The following is a 13,717-nucleotide window of genomic DNA, read 5'->3' as shown; positions in this document are numbered from 1 at the left end:
GATCATAGGCCCAAGTTGGTAACTGTCTTGATATTCTTGAACTTAGGTGGTATATAGAAGGTGAGCAGCACATTACCTCTTTCTTACTTTTTTATTCTCCCTTATATCATAGCTTCTTTACAAAATAGTAACAAAACAGTACAAAACAAACAAAATAGTAACAGAAAACACAATATGACTGAGGACTAATTTGATTATCAGTGTTTCAAGCTATTGAATTGAGTTGAGTTGAATACTGGAGAACAATATATAATTTACAATACTTTAAAAGCATTTTGTGGCTTAGATATCTGATTTATTCAGCTCAAGTCTACAAATACTTGCTACTTGTCAGATTAATTTAGGATTGTTGAGAGACAAAGCAATCATATGATCATTGATATCAAACTGGCCTATTGATTTTATAAATGAGCAAACTGAGACTTAGTGAGATTAAATAACTTGCCCAAAATCACATAAATAATACAACTGGGATCAGAACCCAAGAACTGACAAGTCTAACTCCAAATCCAGTACTCATTACACTGGGCTTTACTGCCTGAAATAAACAGGAAATCCTTAAAACAGAACTGAAGGAATTCAAACTAGAAGACTTCTACTAACAGTTCAAGGACAATTTGATCAAGTCCCTAACTATTTGGCTGACTAAGATTTTCAATCTCCATAACAATGGCAAAATAACAGCAAACATTTATTAAGTTCTAACTGAAAGATGCTATGAAGATGAAGACAAAAAAACAAAAAAACTGTCCCCAAGTAGGTTTGTATTCTACCTATACAATAATTACATTAATGGATTAATATAATATAACCTATTTTAACCAATGTTTTTCAGTGTTTTGCTTAAAGGGAGTATAGATCACCCAGTCTATCTTATTTTACAGTATGAGGGGAAAAAAGAACCTAAATGACTTAGTGGCTAGAATGAAAATGAGTTCCCAATATTCTTTCAACAGCATCTCCATGGTTGTGTTGCACAATTTTTTTTTCCTTAAAGGGACTTTAGAATAAAGGTTTGGAGTTATCAATCCAATGCTATCTGTACACACTAAACTGAATCATGTAATGATGGGAGATCTACTGAATCTGTATTTTTATTAAAATGTGGTCCTTAACATCCCTTTACTTCTACCCATATTCATTTTGGACCTCCATGGAAGCTGTTATGCATAGCCTCAAATGCTTCCAGTAAGAACAATATGTCCTATATATTTTACATTTTTGCTATTAATGTATTTTGGTATCTGGCTGCCATGCCTCATGCTACCACAAAGTTGGCAAGAATATAAGTAATAATTTTTTTCTCTCCTTTTCAACCACATAACCATATTCAGCTCTCATACAAGTAATATTTATTCTGTCTGGTGATGTATTTTCATTGTAGATGGTGAGGGGAAGGCAAAGGTTCATTTTTATTTTATGTCTAAAGCCAAAGAAATAAGAGGAGCAGAATCACCTTCTTTATAATGGTCAATTCTGGAAGGATTTAATAAAAGTGATGGGCATAAATTTTGAAGCCATTTCTTTAGAGAAAGCTGCATCTGCTAGAGAATCCTGAGCAGCAAGCTACCTCTTCCGCAGTACTCCTCCTTCCAAATTTAGATTCTGTCAATCTAGGATACAGAGCTGAGGATGAGGAAGTATGAGGGATGGAGAGAAAAGAAAGGGAGAAGAAAAAGGGGAGAGGGAAGGAGGGAGACAGGGAGAGAGAGAGAAAGAGAAAGAGAGAGAGAGGAAAGAGGGGACAAAGGGAGGGAGAGAGGGAAAAAGAGTTGAATAGTCTTTGAATCCTTTGATTTCTTTTTTTACCATTTGGTTCAGTTCTTTGGATATCAGTCAGTTCAAGACAGCTGGCATCTTAGACAAGATTTAGGGCAAGTTAAAATCCTGGCAGCAACCATTCAGCACTTCATCTGCACCTACACGGCATAAGGGATTGTTTGAATGTGACCTGAACCATCCCAGTTCAGCCTGCCCTTCCTTTATATACATGATCCAATTTCATCTTCTGAAAGATAATGGATGAATCTTTTTATTTTTTTCTTCTTCTTAGCAACCCAATGCAAACAGAACATCATTTTTTTTAAAGTTATGAAGAAGATGATCAGTGTTTCCAATTAAAGATAAATTTACTCTTATCCTGTGCCCACAACTATAGATCCATTTTTTAGTTATTTGCCGTAAGCCTGTCTATGGACCCAGCTGTTAGATACCAATATGTTTAATTAATAGTGTGTGCATCATGGCTGGTAGGTGTACTGCTTCAAGCTGGGAACTCATTGGCTCTCATTAGCTAAGCAGATTTGGGGAGTTGGGGTACTTGGCTGGGATGTAGTCATAGAGAGGCCAGACACAGCAGGAAGCGGTATATGCAGAGCAGTAGACTGTCTTATGTTTCTCCTAGTTGATACTGAAGCAGTTGTCCTTACTGCTATTTAAGTGGCTCAGTGTTCTTATGTTGGGGTCCTCAGCTAGTGCAGACCTGCTGACACCAGCTGGAGTCTGAGCACTTACCCACAATTATTGTCGCCTCTACAACCTTCAGAATTCTCTGGATAGATTGACACCACTTATACAATTAGAGAAGCCTTATTGCTTGGTTACATCCATCATCTTGTCCCTTCTTCCTCTCTCTCCTTCTGCTGTCCTGGACTTATACCTCTCTCATCTCCCTTGCCAACGTGCCCCAACGACAGGTATATGTATAGCTTATGTATCCAGGAGCCCAACGCCTGAGACGGTGGGGGTGTGATGATGTGTCTACAGGCTGTGTACCCCAGACCTGTAATCAGTGAGGCAGAACCCACATCCAAGGCCTCAACATCCATTCCCAAGAATAAGCTGACCAAGATCCAATCAGCCAAAGACCACAAGGGTCAGGTTTGCACAAGATTTGTCTTTGCACAGACTTCTTGCTTACGCAAATGGGGCCTTGTGTGCAAGGTACACGATGAAGGGTCACAGATTAATGCAGGCTCTTGTTATTTTGTTCCCTAGCATTCTTGTTGCTAAATTCCCTAGCATTCTTGAAGGGAAATTATACCTGAATCATGATAAACCTCATGAAACTAAAGGTTTTTTGGAAGGAGTATATGTTTAATAACTGACAGGAGGGGAGAGAAGGATATACATATGACACACTTTTAAGTTTAATTTGCATTGCTAACATTTTATCCATCTCCTCTTAATTTTGGACAAGCAATAAAATAATAAATCATGCCTTGATTGTGGCATATACCAATTTCCAAGATAGAAATGCTCACACTAAAAATATTAGAATGGACTCTCGTGAACTATTTTGATCTGGTTCCAGTATATCCTTATGTTTTGGTGATCATCAGTGATTGTTCACGTTCATTTACATAGTTTTTATGATTTAGGAAGTATTTTTAATACTGAATCTATTCAGGCAATTTCTATGCTGCCAAATAGCTAAATATTTTAAAGCAATCAGATAATTAAATTCTTCAGTTTTCATTTGAATATTTAGTATTTTATAGATAGTCAATGCCTATTAGATAATTCTGAATTTATATAACTGATCCTCTCATAATTCCAAATTAATACTATCTTTGTTACCAATTTTTAATTGATGAAATTAAAGAGAATATAAAAACATATTTTGTAATATTTCATATGCATGATATGTATTATATTTCTTGTCTTCTCAATTAGTGGGGAAAGGGTGAAGGAAAAGAGAGAATTTGGGACTAAAAATAAAAATTAAATTAAATTAAAATTAAAAAGAGATTGAAAAGTAAGGATATTATGTAATTTTTATATAACCATGTGGCAGAAAATATTGTAAAAAGCAGGAAAATTCTCCAGCCTCTACCTACCTGTTCTCTATTGGAGTCTCTAGGTTTGCTCCCTATTGAAAGGAGGAATATAAAACCAGAACTTACAGAAACACACAGTATGTAGATTATTTAAGAAGTTATGGGAATTCATGGACAAAAATGATTTGAAAGCAGAAGACATAGAGATATCACAATCTGTATTTTCAAAGGAAATTCAGGTCTAATTAAAGTATTCCATGAACATCTACAATATACTTATCAATTTGTTAAACCCTGAAGAATTTGAAATTTATGGCTGCTACACTCAAGCTGTTTGCCATTTAATTGGAGAAAATGTCATTGGTAAAGTCATAAAGAAAAATAAAATTAATTCAGATGCCACTTATTTAAATTTTCCCTAAACCAAAATGATTGATTATCTGATAATTTTTATATAACTCAGTTGTGATGTCACCCAAAACCCCAAATGAAAGAAAGAGAACTGAACTAAAAATCAGGAGACCTGAATTTTATTTTCTCTTTTAATTTTAATTTTAAAAATAATTTTTTAAAAATTTATTAATTTTTTGTTTATTCATGTAAATTCATTTTCCTTTTTACATATTTTTCTTGTGAATCACATTTAGGAGAGAAAAATTAGAACTAATAACCACAAGAGAAAAAGAAAACAAAAGAAAAAGAATTTTAAAAGTGAATATAGCATGTGCTGATTTACATTCAGGGTAGACTTAATTTTAGTTCCAATTCTGCCACTGATTAGTATTGTGACCTTAGTAAATGGCTTTAGTTTTTTGTTCTAAGTTTCTTCCTCTATAAAATGAAGGAATTACATTAATCTCAGACACACCTTCCAGTTCTAGATCGCTGTGATTCTATGACTCTTGACAAACTAGTTTCCTTTCTGTTAAGTAAACATATTTGATTTACTTTTCAAGTGCTTCCTCTCTCTCAGTGCATATCTCTGGGGGCTGAAATAGACCATGGGAGCTGTAAGATCAGTTGTGAGGCAGTTAGTGGTCATAACTGTGAATGCAAATAGGATAAGCTAGTCCACTGAATAAAAGCATATAGCATATAGCAGAATGGGTTGGAAATCAAAATCCAATAGTATATTGTGTACAAGAGACATTCTTGAGACAGAAAGACACATGGAGAATTGAAATGAAGGACTAGAACAAATGAAGGACTGTTTCAAATGAAGAGGGCAGGGCTAGCAATCAGGATGTCAGTCAAAAGCAAATCATGATCTCAAGGAAAAGCAAAAATAGACCTAATTGGAAAAAAAATAATCAGGGAAACTACATCTTGCTAAAAGGTACCAATAACCATGAATTAATATATATGTGTGTGTGTGTGTGTGTGTGTGTGTGTGTGTGTATGTGTGTGTGTGTATGTAGCAAATTTCTTCTATAAAGGTCTTATTTCTCAAAAATATACTGAGTATAGAACAGAGTCAAATTAATAAAGAATAAGAGCCATTCCCCCAAATTATGAGTGGTCAAAGAATATGAACAAATAGTTTTCAGAAGAAAAAATTAAAGCTATCTACAATCATATGAAAAAAATGTACTAAATCACTAATATTTAGAAGAAGGCAAATTAAAACTGAGGTATCACCTCATACCTTTTAGAAATGAAAAATGCTGGAATGGTTGAGGGAAAAAAGATACATTAATGAATTGTTAGTGGAATAATGAACTAAGCCAACCATTCTAAATAGCAATCTGAAACTTATAAAATGGTGCATACCCTTTAATACAGCAATACCAATACTAGATTTGTCCTCTAAAGAGATCGAAGAAAAAGAATCTATATGTACAAAAATATTAATAGCAGCTTGTTTATGATAGTAAGGAACTAAAAACTGAGAAGTTGCTCTTGTAGCATGATTGTGATGTGGTACTATTGGTTATAAGAAATGATGAGGGAGTGATTTCAGAAAAAAAAAAAAAAAAAGATGGCAAAACCTATACAAAGTGATGCAAAGTGAAGTGAGAAGAACCAGAAGATTATTGTGTGGCTACTTCAATCAATACTGTGATCCAAGACAATTTCAAAGGATGCATAATGAAAAAATGTTATCCACCTCCAGAGAAATGATTAACTCTGAGTGTAAATTGAAGTATAAGTTTCTCACTCTTTGTGTGTGTGTGTGTGTGTGATATGGCTAATATGGAAATATATTTTGCATGATTTCACATATATAATGATATATTTTTTGCCTTCTCGGTAGGTGGGGGAAAGGTGGGAGAGAGGAAGAGAATATGGAATTCAAAATTTTAAAAGAAAATAATGTTTAAAATAAATAAATAAGAAAAAGATCACTTGGGAAAACAAGAGAAAATACATTGAGTGAAATGGAAAAGGTGAGGCATTCTCTATTATGACTTAAAAGACTGAATCCCTAGCTGTGTTAATGGGAAAAAATGCTAAGAAGGTTAGTCAAGCCTTCTTTGGACTTTGAATGACCAGTGTTCATTTTAAAAATGGGAGCCCTACTGGAATAAAGTCTTCCTGGCACACTCAGGCCTTCCTTGCATGAATCTATTGCCTCCTTGCCCACAGAGGCTCCTGCCCTTGGCATTTTCTGTGTTCTACTCTTTGCCTACTTCCCGGATAAATACAGAGGGCAGAATTTCAGGGAAGGGCATAGCTTCCAAAAATAATAGATACACTGTGCTGAAGTTGTTGCCCATAGCTTTTAAGGTCACTTTGCAGTTTTTAGCCCCAGTCGGGACCCTATTACCTAACTAGAGGTTGGAGGTAGGGATCAGGCTTATTGGAAAGGAGGGGGGAAATGCAGGTTTATTACATTTTTCCTTTAAGCCCTAAAGCAATCCTTCTGTAACCAACCTCTTCCCTTGAGGCTTGAGGTCAGAGAGAGGTTTTTTGTTTTTTGTTTTTTTTCAGTCTCACTTTCAAGTTCAACAAGAGAAATTAGTCTCTGGTCTGCCTGTGGCAAAGGAGGAAAGTTCCTTGTGTGGCCATGTCTCTAATTGGGTGCCCTACTACAGGAAGCAAGATGATTTAGCATGAGTTCCTCCTTCAGGAAAACTGATTTCTTTCACTAATGAATTTACCTCGTCCCTTGAAGCCTTGGTCTCCTTAGTAAAATGAAAGGTTTGTTTTGTCTTGTTTGTTTTGTTTTGTTTTGTTTTGTTTTAATTGTTTGTTTTTCAAGCCTTCTTTGATTCTGGAAATAACATGATCTGGAATAGAGTGAGCAGATCAAATGGATAACTCATGCTTTCAGAAATTCTACTTTTCTCCAATAACTATTTCAAATCTGTATTTTGCAAAGCAAATGCATGAACAATTATTGAATTACAAAACAATAGCTAGAAGAGACCCTAGAGACCATGTGATTTAATTTCCTCATTTGATAAACAGAGGAATAAAGGCTCAAAGATATGAAATCATTGGGTGGCCATGATCACACAAGTAAGGTATAATTGTCTAATACTTTATCTCTGAAAGTGTACAGTTCTTGATCCAGCCATTCTGAAGAGCAGTTTGGAACTATATCCAAAGGACTATCGAACTGTGCATACCCTTTGATCCAACAGTGTCACTACTGGATCTGCACCCCAAGGAGATCATGTGAGAAATGTTTGTAGCAGCTCTTTTTGCAGTGGCAAGGAATTAAAATTAAGTGGATGCCATTCAGTTGGAGAATGACTGAATAAATTATGGTATATGAATATAAATGGAATATTATCATTCTACAAGAAATGGTGAGCAGGCCTATTTCAGAAAAGCCTGGGAAGATTTACACAAATTGATGCTAAGTGAAGTGAGCAGAACCAGAACACTGTACACATTAACATCCATATTATGTGATGATTAACAATAATAAAGTTATTTCTTCTGGGCACTACAATCATCTTAGACAATTCCAAAAGATTTATAATGGAAGATACTATCCATATCCAAAGAAAAAACTGATTTCTGAATGCAGATCAAAACATACTCTTTCTATTTATTTGTGTGGTTTTTTTCTTCTTGTGTTTTTTCCCTTTTGTTCTGATCTTTCTTTTATAACATGACTAATGTAATGTCCGAGCTAGACATCTTGTCCTTGAGAATGGGCAAGAATAGAATCCAAAGTCTTTACTGTCTCTTACACAGACTGTATCTGTCATAGTCTGACCCAATCTCAGTCTGACCCAGTCTCCTCTAGCAGTCTGACAGTCTGACAGTCTCAACCAGTCTCCCTCTGAGTCTGACTTTGTCCCCACTTTTAATACCCTATTATAATTACATCATTACAGTATACTGAATATGTGTGAATTAGAGAACCATCATCTCATCAATTCCACTGAGTTAACACCTTGCTTTAAGTATACTTCTCCAGAGTTCTGGCTCTCTACAGACCCTCTACAGACTACAGACTATATGGAAATATATTCAAAATGATTGTACATGTATAACCTATATCAGATTGCTTGCTGTCTTGGGGAGAGGGGAGGGAGGGATAAAAACATTTTAAATTCAAAATCTTACAAAAATGAATGCTGAAAACTATCTTAACATGTTATTGGAAAAACAAAATATTGTTAGGTAAAAAATAAAGAAAAAGAAAGTTTACAATTCTAAATCATACATGCCCAACAAATTTGGCCTTTGATTCCCTTGGAGACCCTTAAAAATACACTTGCCGAAATAACTGTATGGACTATATATATATATATATATATATATATATATATATACTTTAACATATTTAACATGTATTGATCTACCTGCCATATGGGGGAGGGAGTGGGGGGAAGAAGGGGAAAAATTGGAACAAAAGGTTTTGTAAGGGTTAATGCTGAAAAATTACCCATGCATATATCTTGTAAATAAAAAGCTATAATTAAAAAAAAGAAGAAGAAAATATACTTGCTGGAATTTTTAATTAATCTTGGATAATATGATGTATATTGATATAGTAGGGAGGAGAGAAACAGACAGAGACATAGATGAGAGTGACAGAGACAGAGATAATTTAATTATCTAGTATGCTCATTTTCTTATCTTTGACAGACTACATGGAAATTAGATGGAGATAAAGGGAGACATGATACAAAGGAAGTCACCCCTTTTTGCCTTAACAAGAACTCTCTCTTTCCTCTTAAAAATCTCTGGATTCCTTCAAAGTTCAACTCATGAGACCTGTTTGAACTTTCAAATGAAATGATCTAGTATTCAATATATATTTTGTATGAAAGGCAATATGACATAGTTAATAAAAGGAAACTTAATAAAAGCCTCCTAATTAGGAAGTTTTAGATTCAAGACCTGCTTCTGACACAAAATATCAACATGATTCCAGGCAAATCACTGAGTGTCTCAAGAGTCCTAGGTAATAGTTGAATGCCATAAGCAATAAAGCAAATATCAGTCTGTTTTGGGAGAAACAGTTTTCTTGTCAGTGGTTCCCTATACCAATGTAATCAAAAGTCTATTCCCTTCAAAAATATTTTGTATATATTTATATAGGCATGGATACTTTACTTATTATAAGCTCTCTGAGGGAAAGGGTCATTCCATTTTTTTGTCTTTGTGCTCCCAGAACTACCCCAATGCTTGGCACATAGTAAGGAATTAATTAGCACTCGTGGTTGATGGTTGTGCTTCTTTCTAATTAATTAGGATCAAATGATATTATGTAAAATGTTTCGTAAACCTTAAAGATCTGTATGTGTCATTTATTATTCCAAATCAAATCCAGTTCAATTCAATTCCACAAAGATTATTTAAATAACTATGGTGATTGAGTACTTTGCTAAGTGTTTTGAATGAGAGGGTGAAAAAATGACACCATTTTTGTCATCATGAGGCCTACAGCCTCATGGTGGAGGAACAAAAAAGCATAATACAAGGGCAAATTAGATCAGTGTATGGGAAGGATCTAGATGAAATGATGTGAAAAATTTGAGCTGGGAGAAATAATCTTATCCTGAGGGTTGTCACTTTCTGTTGGGGGGGCTCAAGGATGAAGCAGCATCTGAGCTGTCTCCCTTCTAGTTCTAAATTGAAGAGAAAGAAGAATTTCAACAGACAGCATTTCAGAGGTCATTATTTCTAGGCATGGCAATACAAGGGGGTTTGGGGGACACAAATAACTATGGATTTATGAACCAGTAGGACAAGCTCAAAAAGAGTCAGTGGTCTCATTTGACTGGAAGGAGGCAGTATGAAATAAGACTGCAAAGGTAGAATCAGAGATTTTAGAGCTATAATAAACCTTAGAGATTATTACAACATATTTATTTTATAAACAAGAAAATTGAGACCTAGGAAGGTTAAGTGAACTGCCAACTAAGTTCAAATTCTCTCTGTTACAGCTGCCTTTTGTAGGCTTGGACCCAAACTGTGGAAGTCTTTAAAAGCTAGATGAAGACTTACATGTTCACCTTTAAGCAATGGAGAACCCTTGAAGTTTCCTGAGTAAAGGGATGATATGACTAGTCTAGTTTATAACAAAGATTATTTTACCAACTTTGTGAAAGATGGCTCTTAGAAAAAAGAAATTAGGGGGATAGAAGCCATCTGAGAGGCCATGATAATAAATCCAAGCAAGTGATGATGAGGGAGAGCCTTAGCTAACTAACATAATGAGAGTGAAAAAGGAATGTAAGGAAGGGACGGAACACATCATATCAAGGTCTAATTTGGCAACTGGATATAATGGGTAGGAGTGAAAAGAATAGTCTTAATCTGATTAATTAATTAATGAGTTAATTTGAATTTGAGTGGCTAGAAGAAAAGTAGTATCATTAATAAAAATGGGGAAATTGAGAAGAGAGAGAGATTTTTTGAAGAAGATAAGTTCATTTTAAATACATTGAGTATGAGATGTTGGTAAGACATCCAGGTGGACATGTTCACTTCTCAACTAGAATTGTAGGTCTAGGGCTCAGACAAGAACTCCCATTGAATATAGATTCAGGAGCTATCATCAGAAGTTTAATTGAATCCATTGAAATAAATGATATTACTAAATAAAGAGTTTAAAAAGAAGGAAGAAAGACTGACAGGTAATATAATAGACATAATATAATAGCAATAAATATAAATATTGATATATGTCCAAAAAATCAATTGTACAGTATAAAAAATGAAGGGGTTTTCTTGTTATAAAAAAAAAAAAAAAAGAACTTTCACTGAGGAGAGAGGGATAATGAAATGACTATTTAATATGAGCCAATAAGTAACCTGGCAAAGAAAAATGCTAAAATGATCCTAGGCTGCATTACCAAAAGCTAAGTGTCCAAAGCAAGCAAAGGGATAATTTCCCTGTCTTTTGACCTGGTATGATCCCATCTACAGTATTATTCCCCACATTTTGAAGAGGAGATTTACAAACTGTGGCAAGAGCAAAGAATTGTGACTGGAATAGTGAAGAGATAAACAGCAACACTATTCACTACATGGAATCCTCTATGGTCTCTTCCCAAAGTCTTCTTCTCCATGTATGTAAGTACCCATTTTATAGAAGAGGGCCTGGGCTTTTTTTTTTTTTTTTTTTTTTTTTTTTTACCTTAAAAGTCAGAATAAGGAACAGTGGATGATAGCTACAGAAAAGAAACTTTGCTTGATATAGGAAAATAATTCTAAATAAGTAGATCTGTCTACATGTAGAAAGAGTTGCCTTAATACAAAGCAAGTTCTCCATCCATTAGCTTGTAAATATCTCTATTAGATTGTAAGATGCTTGATAATAGGGACTGTATTTTATCTATTTTTGTATCTCTAGCACATAGCACAGCTCCTGACTGTCCACCATAGAGGCATTTAGTAAATATTTACTGATTGATTGATTATTCAGACAGAAATTGTATAATGATTGGTGTGTGCAGCTGTAGGAATATGCTTGCTCAAATTAAACAGTATAACCTTTGAAACTGAAGTTGAAGTTGAAGTAACTATGAAAATAAGGAGTCCATCAAATGTCAATATATTTTCAAAGATATAGTGTATACTGGACTTGGCATTAGGGGACTAGAATTCAAATCCCCTCCACTCTCCTTACCGTTTACTGTTCATGGGATTTTGAACAAATCATCTAATCTCTCAAGAATTCAGTTTATCTGCAAAAATGAAATATTGGAACAGATGATGTTGGAAGTCTTCTTCTAAAAATCTATGGTTCTATGAACCATTCAGATCGAGTCTATCTGCTGCTATGGTGAGAAAAAAAAGCCCAGTCAGAGATGAGGGTATTTCCATACAATATAAAGAATCAGTTGGCGGCCTGGAGAGACTTACACGAACTGATGCTGAGTGAAATGAGCAGGACCAGGAGATCATTATATACTTCAACAACAATACTATATGATGACCAGTTCTGATGGACCTGGCCATCCTCAGCAATGAGATCAACCAAATCATTTTCCAATGGAGCAGTAATGAACTGAACCAGCTACACCCAGAGAAAGGACTCTGGGAGATGACTAAAAACCATTACATTGAATTCCCAATCCCTATATTTATGCACACCTGCATTTTTGATTTCCTTCACAAGCTAATTGTACAATATTTCAGAGTCTGATTCTTTTTGTACAGCAAAATAACGTTTTGGTCATGTATACTTATTGTGTATCTAATTTATATTTTAATGTACTTAACATCTACTGGTCATCCTGCCATCTGGGGGAGGGGGTGGGGGGTAAGAGGTGAAAAATTGGAACAAGAGGTTTGGCAATTGTTAATGCTGTAAAGTTACCCATGCATATATCCTGTAAATAAAAGGCTATTAAATTAAAAAAAAATTAAAATTTAGAGATTGTTTTTTTTCAACCTATACTGATCCATATTTAAAGTTTTAAAATGCACAAGAAACCTATCCATATTATATGATTCTTTATTCCACCAACACAGATTATAATCCTATGCCTTTGTATATATGTGTGTGTATATGTGTGTGTGTGTATGTATATATATTATATATACATATGTATATGGTCTCATGAGTTGTTTTGATTAAAAAGAAAATAAACATTTATATAAAATTAAAAAAAAAAAAAGAATCAGTTGGCAAAGGAGTCTGTTTCACTATTTCCTCCAGCAGGGTATAACCTACTAGACTACGAGGTTATCAAGACTATATCCTCTTTCAGTAGTCTTTTTCCCAAGTGGGAAATTTCTGAAGAATAATAGCCTTAAGATATTAAAAGTAGATGAGTCAAGAGACTAACTACAAAAAAGTCTTAAGAATTTGGGTGGGAGGATGTATAGGAAAAGGTCAGATCATAAAAGAAAATCTATCCAATGCATGCATTATGTCAGGTTTTTATCTAATAACTCTTAGAATATTCACATTATATGCTTATTCCTAAGAGTTTGTGTCACACAGACACATAGGTGCTCACACTGACTTGGAAATCTTTATTGTTATATCACTAACTGTCTTTCATAATTCTATTTCACTAAAGAGAAATAATTTTTAAGATAGAGAAGAAAAATAATATTAACTAGATATAATAGAAATTTTGAAATAACTGACTTTTCCTAAGAATTTATTAAGTACCAGCTATGTGCAAGTTATTGTGCTAAATAATGACCAAAAAAACCTGCTTTCAAGGAGTTGACATTCTACAGAAAGAAGTGTACAATATTTACACATATTAAGTAAATGCAAAATCATTTGAGAAATTATTTTTTTAAAAAACACTAGCAACTAGAGGAGAAAGCAGAAAGACTTCAATAAATAAAAAGAGATAAGATATGTAATTTTGTTGGTATAAGTAAGGCAAGGACAGTATTTGATCTGTAAATGACAGATTTAGAGAATTGCCTGAGAGGTTATGACTTACCTAAAGTCAAGTATGTGTTAGAGGCAATATTTAAAGTCAAATCTTCCCAACATTTATATTCTTCAACTATATCACGTTGCCTCTCTATAAATAAAAATAATTTTCAATCATTTA

The 13,717-nt window shown here is 34.2% G+C and overlaps 1 pseudogene; it reads left to right on the top strand.

The window, feature by feature from the left end:
* The first annotated feature begins 2,754 nt into the window (after positions 1-2,754).
* The window catches only part of LOC100914274, a 30,782-nt pseudogene continuing 19,819 nt past the window's right edge, over positions 2,755-13,717 (top strand).

Source organism: Sarcophilus harrisii, chromosome 1 (assembly GCF_902635505.1).
Source record: "Sarcophilus harrisii chromosome 1, mSarHar1.11, whole genome shotgun sequence".
NCBI lineage: Eukaryota > Metazoa > Chordata > Mammalia > Dasyuromorphia > Dasyuridae > Sarcophilus > Sarcophilus harrisii.
This window is presented reverse-complemented; position numbering and strand designations above follow the sequence as displayed.